Below are 7390 nucleotides of genomic sequence, written 5' to 3' on the forward strand. Positions count from 1 at the left end.
TAGCCACTATAGAAAACCCCAGTTACAGAATTATCAGAGAAGCCATAGAGATTGAAAAAAGACCTGAAAGCATGAATAGAAGAGATGACTCCACCAGACTGTCAATTATCTGGAAGCCTGCACTCTCAAACAAAAAAATCTCCACACCACTAGCCAGGCAAACACCTGGGCACAAACAGACTCCCCCTGATCCCTCCAGCTCAAAAACACCCCAGCCAGGCACCCAGATGAAACCTAGCTTCCTAATAAATGATAGCCGTCCGTTTACTCGGAGCCAAGCTGCACTAAAAGGCTCCAATACAGGAAACACAATGTTGCCAGCGAATCAAGTAAAAAAAAAGCTACAAAACAGACAGAAGATATTAGAAACACCAATCAAGCAGAACACAGCAAACTCTAAGACCAATAAACACAGACCAAGACTCCCAACCAATCAGGATGAAGAAAAAACCATTCTGGCACAGTGTAGGCTAGGACCAAATTTAAAACAGAAATGGCTGTGAAAGTCTGACTCACAGACGAACACAATACAGAAGCCTGATGATGGCAGATGAGATTCTGCCGAAACGTTGCTACAACTTTAAAAGCACAACTATAATGACGTGGGAAAATACTGAACAAAGCTGAATACTATATATATATATATATATATATGTGTGTGTGTGTGTGTGTGTGTGTGTGTGTGTGTGTGTGTGTGTGATTTCTGAGGTTCTCGCGGGTATTTGTATGTTGATCTTTGGTTATTCGGGTTTTCTCCCGCGTAAGATTGGAAGTATCTAGGCAACGTTTCGATGAAGTCTCATTCATCATCTTCAGGCTTGTGTCTTCGGCTCTGTACATACAAATACCCGCGAGAACCTCAGAAAACAAATATTAGGAGCTTCCGGTTTGTCGGCTTCCGCGGCGGCAGGGATTTGCGGCTGCGCGATCCCTGCCGCGCTAGCCGTTTTGGGGCTCCCACCCAGCCGGGTACGGAGCTAGGCCACCCTGCAGGGGCAGCTGAAGGTAGGGGATCCGAGAAGGGTTTGGGGTGCTGCAGACCCCTCCCTGGCCGGCAGAACCCCTTTTCCCAGGACGTGCAGCGGCGGTCCGTAATGGCCGCCACAAAGAAGCTGGCAGCCGGGTAAGAATGCGCAGGAGGAAGTGGAGAAAGTGATTGAGAGGAGAAAGTTTTTCTTGGCTCCTAGGACTCTAAGACATATTTAATAAAATTCCTGAAAAGTATGACTTTCTGAATAATACCTGCCAGAAGAGGAAAAAGCGGCTGCTTGAAGGTGCTGAAAGGATAGCTTTCCTCTTTTCCTACGGAATAAATAACTGGATATTAAGAAACCTATTTTTTAGGTGGAAATTGGTTTTAAGCGATGAGTGGGAAGAGAGAGGATTAAAAAGAAAATATTTGTATGCTAAGATTTGTTGGAGCAGATGCCTTAAGGATTTGAAGACTAGAATATATTGTAACAAGACTTTAAACAGATTTGGACTTTCTTTCTTTTGATTGATATCACCCCAGAAGGAGAAAGTGAGAACTCTGCCTTGGTTTGGACTGATTGATAACTTTGGGACTGTTTATCTTTTTTATTTTCTTTTGAATATTCTGGTTGTTGTAAGAAGAAAGAAGGAGAAAAGAAAAGAAAGATTTATAATGGCTCTTTCTGTTGAGGAACTAAGAAATGGTGTGGAAGAAGCTTTCCTTTTCTTAGAAATGGCGCTACTAATTATCAACAAAAATTACAACAGATGAAGACAGCAGAGGAACAAGAAAGAAAGGAAGGAGCCATCTTTAATGAATCTCAGAATTTGATCCAGAAAAAAGAAGAGAGAAAGAAAAGAAAAGAAGAGAAAAGAAGAAAACTAAAGGATTTAAGGACTTAAGATCTAAAAAACATTTAAGAAAGGGAAAATAAAGTGCAAAACCAATATGATGATTGTAAACAAAGGGGAAAAGAAATACGACAGAGAAGGGAAGCCGGTAAGGCAGAGGCTAGAAGAAGGGGGGTAGAAAGGTTTGTTGGGAAAAGAAAGAAAGGGAAAAGGTGGAGAAAAGCTACAACGTTTTGAAATTAAATGGAAAAAGGAATTTTTTATGGATAATGGATAAAGTATAATTTTTTTTAAAAAAAAAAAAAGATTTTGCAAGGTACATAAGATGAGATGGTAGTATTGCAATGGTTTAAGAGTTGATAAGAGATTAAAATGTTAAAATGTTTAAAAATGATTGGTTTTAAAACTTAATAATAGGAGGGGTTTAGAATATTGTTTTAATTAAAGAGTTTAATAAAATTATGGTATGGATGTTATTATAAAATTTTTATTATAGTATTTCTTTTTAATATTTGGATTTATTCTCTAATTATGCACTTAATTGTGTTGGATGTATTAGTTAGATAGAATGTACCAAGCAAAATCTGATTGGGTATTAGATATTATTTTAAAGATTAATTTGATTAACTTAGGGGAGATAGAAAGGCATCATACTCTGATTAATGATTTCAGGAGAAACTGATTTTCTTTTTTTTTCATAAGGGATGAGACAAAGGGATGATAAAAAATGGACAAAAGATACAAATATAATGATTTAAACTAAGATGATTAATTAAGGTAGAATTAAGAAGTGTGAAATATGTGGAGAAGTTAATATAGAAGGCTTAGAATGGTAAATAAAATAAGTAATGATATGTAAGATGAGCATGAATATAATTGAAGTCCATGAAGAGAGAGACACCTGGGTCCAAGTTACTTTCCAAAAAGATATTTTTTTATGTTTTGTGTGTTGTGTGTATATGTCTTTTTGGGGGAGAATTGGTAAAAACTTGTAGAAATATAGAATGAGAATAATGGTAACTAAGTCAGAAAGAAACAGATGAAATAATAATAATGATATTGAATAAGAGTAAAGAGAAGTAAAGAGAAATTGAATAAGAGGTTTTGGTATATTATATGGAAATGGTTTAAAACAGAATCATAATTTATCTGACTTGTTAAATTTACAAGAGAAAAAGGTTTAAACATGTAATGAATAATGATAATTTGTGTGTTTTAAAATTAATAAAACTTGTCTTAAAAAAAAAAAAAAGAAAACAAATATTGCACCTCTACGGGGAGGAAACCCACCATCTGACCAGGACTTATGAAAAACTTGAATTCCAAAGAGCTTCCATTTTATGTGACCTCGCATTCCTATGCAACTACCGAGATCAAAATTTAATTCCCACAAGCTTCCAATTGAAATTCCACACCAACACAGCGGCCACCAAACGCATCCTAAAAAGAACAGAATTGGCCCTAATTAGAAATGAACTTCACACAAAAAGATTTCTCCTAGACCAAATCAACAAAGATCTCCTCACACTTCACCTCAGACTCAGCAACAAGATTCACCCCTTACTTTGGGACAAATCCAAACAACTCGCTGTCTGGAGAGCCGAAACACAGACCACCCTCAAGACAGACACACACACCAACAAACTCAGAAAACTACAACAACGCCAGAAACCAACTCCTCCCCCCTCACAGCCACACATGAAACAAACAGTGCACAACATCTCAGACAAGATCCTCACCGAAGCCGAAACCAAGGTCCTTTCAAAAGGATTCAACTTTGCTGTCGCTCCCAAATACATCCCCACAGAAACCATCATATGCGGAGTTGAAACCAGCCTGACCAAAACCAACCCTGATGATGCTAATAGAATCAGACTCGAAATCACCAACATCCTCTGAACTAGCAAACCACCCAAAAGCAACTTATCCAAAGAAGAACAAACTGCACTACTTAACCTGAAAGAAGACACCAGCATAATAATCCTACCAGCAGACAAGGGCAACGTGACAGTGGTTATGAACACATCTGACTACCAATCCAAGTTAACCAACCTACTACAAGACCCCACATACAAACCCCTAAAGACAGACCCCACCACCTACCTAGAAAAAACCACCAGATCCAAAATAAAAGCCTCCCCCATCAGTGAAGAAATCCAGCAAAGAATCATACCCAGAGAGAAATCATCCAGATGCCCTAAGCTTTATGGTCTCCCCAAGATACACAAAGAAGGAACCCCACTTAGACCAATAGTCAGCTCCATAGGCTCACCTCTACAAAACCTAGCCAAATTTCTCACCAAACAACTACAGCCCTATGCAGAATCCATCAACTCACAAGTAAGAAACTCATTCCAGTTCATCAAGATCATAAAGAAACAAAACTTACAACCCAGTGACCTACTAGTGAGCTTCGATGTCATATCCCTCTTTACCCAAGTGCCAATAAAAGAAGCCTTGACAGCCATCCAAAACAAATACAACCCCCCCAAGCACATCCTAGATCTGACCAACCACTGCCTATCCAATACATACTTCACCTACAATGGACAAAAATACAAACAAATAGAAGGAGCACCCATGGGATCACCCCTCTCACCTGTCATCGCTAACCTCTACATGGAACACTTTGAAACACAAGCTCTAGAAAAATATGATCACAAACCCAAACTCTGGCTCAGATACGTAGATGACACCTTCATAATCTGGCTACATGGGAAAGAAAAACTGAACAACTTCCTCACACACCTCAACAGCCTACACCCCAAAATACAATTCACCATGGAAACAGAAGCTAACAACCAACTTCCCTTCCTAGATGTCTTGGTATACAAAAAATCCAATGGCTCCCTAGGACACACCATCCACCAGAAAAAAACACATACAAACCGCTATCTACACGCACTCTCACACCACCACCCAGCACAGATCAATTCCGTAGCCGAGACACTCATCTCCAGAACAAAATGCTTAGCCGACGAACAACACCTAGAGACCGAACTACACACTCTCACCGGCATGCTGACAGCCAATGGATTCCAAAGAAAGAAGATCACCCACCTAATCCAAAAAGAAACCCCAACCAAAATCCAAGACATAGAACAAGAGAACGGCAAAGCCCTCCTCCCATAAAAGGTACCACAGACAAAATCAGCAAGATCCTCCAAAAACACAACATTAAGACAGCATTCTGCACAAACAGAAAGATATCCACCATCCTAAGAAACCCTAAGGACAAAATCGAGTTAGAAAACCAAGGAGTATACGAAATCCCTTGCACTGCCTGCCCCACCACATACATTGGACAAACTAACAGAAGAATAAGTGCATGCATTGAAGAACATAAGAACTCAATCAAAAAGGAAGAACCGACCTCTTCCCTGGTCCAACACCTCAAAGCCACAAGACATGAGATTGACTTTAAAAATACCAGAACTATCGCCAAAACTGAACACTTCAGCAACAGAATAATCAGAGAAGCCATAGAGATAGAAAAACGCCCACACAGCATGAATAAACGAGATGACACCTCCCGCCTACCAGCCATTTGGAAACCCGCCCTCATGAACAGACGAGTACCTAACATGAAGAATGACACCAGACCCACACCCACGAGGGCCACACAAGATGCCACCACCACACTTCCATGTAGAAAGCAGACTCACACCCACACAGAAGATGAGACACGACCATGGACAGAAGCCGCACTGCAGCTGCATCACTACCCACTTCAAACCCCTCCGACCCATACATGAAGCGAACTGACCCCCACCATGAAGATGCAGCACGACCACGAACTCGAAGCCAAACAGCAGGATCACAGCTCACCAGCTCAAATCCCCCAGCAACTAAGACTAACCTGAGCACAACCAAGCCCCCACCTGAACAGAACATGCCTCCAGCCAATCAGAACACGGCCAACCCCCCAACCAATCAGAACACAGCCAAATCCCCAACCAATGAGAACACACCCCCACCCAATCAGAACACAGCCAAGCCCCCACCCAATCAAGTCACACCCCCACTAGCAGTTAAAAGGAAGAAGCAGCTGCAAGCTCACATCACTCTGAGAAGCACAGAGCCGAAGACACAAGCCTGAAGATGATGAATGAGACTTCATCGAAACGTTGCCTAGATACTTCCAATCTTACGTGGGAGAAAACCCGAATAACCAAAGATCCATATATATATATATATATATATATGTGTGTGTGTGTGTGTGTGTGTGTGTGTGTGTGTGTGTGTGTGTATCTTTGGTTATTCGGGTTTTCTCCCACGTAAGATGTGAAGTATCTAGGCAACGTTTCGATGAAGATAGATAGATAGATAGATAGATAGATAGATAGATAGATAGATAGATACATACATACATACATACATACATACATACATACATACATACATACATCTATCTATCTATCTATCTATCTATCTATCTATCTATCTATCTATCTATCTATCTATCCTGCCTTCCTTAGGAATTTTGGTTACAATTGTGATCATAAGTCAAGAACTCCTTCTACCTGCATATTATATCATTTTTCTTAACTTATCTTTGAGGATAGCTGGTTGAGTGGACTTCAACTTTCAGAAATTTCCTAGCTAGGATGCTGGGAATTCTGGGGGTTGAAGTCCATCCATTTTAAAGATGCTAAGATTGAGAAAGCCTAAGGTGGGAAGAATCGCAGGCACAGACCATCATGGCATCCTGCTACAGAATTTCTTTCCTTCCCTCTTTCAGAGGGCCAACGCTACCAATTGTCCTGGGACAAGGAACAAAGTTCTTAGTTTTTGAAAACTATTCTTGATTTGTGTCATAGCATGTAAGCTAATGTGTTAAGATTTGTACCCTGAAAGACAGGATGTAAATCATTTTAATAAAATAAATAATTGCTTTCACATTACTATGACTTTTGGAGGAAAAAAAACCAGGTATTTTTTCAATCAATTTTTTCAATAATGTTTTATTTTATTTCAGTGATTCGTGCAAAACTACGGAGTAAAGAAGTGGTTATAGATTCAGTTTCTTCTTTGAAAATCATCCAGTATAAAATCAAACAAAAAAAGGTATCTAAAAGCCTTTCTCTGTTTTGAGGCTTAAATGGCAGGAAAAAGTATATGCATTTAGGAGACTAAAATTTGCTCTGTGCCTTTCTATTGACATTACAACCAGTGGATAGTAGATGGATAGTGCTCAAGCAAGTCTTCCTTTCAGAACTGAAACAAAGCAGGAAGTAAACAAGCTCTTCTCACTATTTTACTATTCAATGAAATAGTATTGATGTTCTTGTAATGCACATTTGCAGCTCTGAATGGCAACTAGTAGCCAATCAGAAGGTGCCTTTCCTGGTCAGCGAGCAGAACTGTCTCACTTATTATCCAATAATGCCAATAGTGCCTCTCCCCACTCTCTTTAACTTTGTATTAAAAAATACATCTCTTTCCAAAAACTCAAAACAAATAAACAAATTGAAAGCATCTCACCTGCTCACCATAGTGGCTATCCCCTGACATGATTTATACTTTAATCCCTTCACCCTGACCTGCAGCTCTGCAACCATGCTGG

General features: G+C 39.7%; 1 long non-coding RNA gene across 1 annotated transcript; it reads left to right on the plus strand.

Annotated features, from left to right (window-relative positions):
• The first annotated feature begins 703 nt into the window (after positions 1 to 703).
• On the plus strand, positions 704 to 5816 carry LOC148131998 (uncharacterized). The gene is made up of 2 exons (XR_015747475.1): positions 704 to 772; positions 4960 to 5816. It is a non-coding gene; the product is annotated as an uncharacterized LOC148131998 (long non-coding RNA).
• Positions 5817 to 7390: the final 1574 nt, after the last annotated feature.

This window comes from Notechis scutatus, chromosome 2, assembly GCF_049901735.1.
Source record: "Notechis scutatus isolate UNSWTSFEM ecotype Mainland chromosome 2, rNotScu1.2, whole genome shotgun sequence".
Lineage (NCBI taxonomy): Eukaryota > Metazoa > Chordata > Lepidosauria > Squamata > Elapidae > Notechis > Notechis scutatus.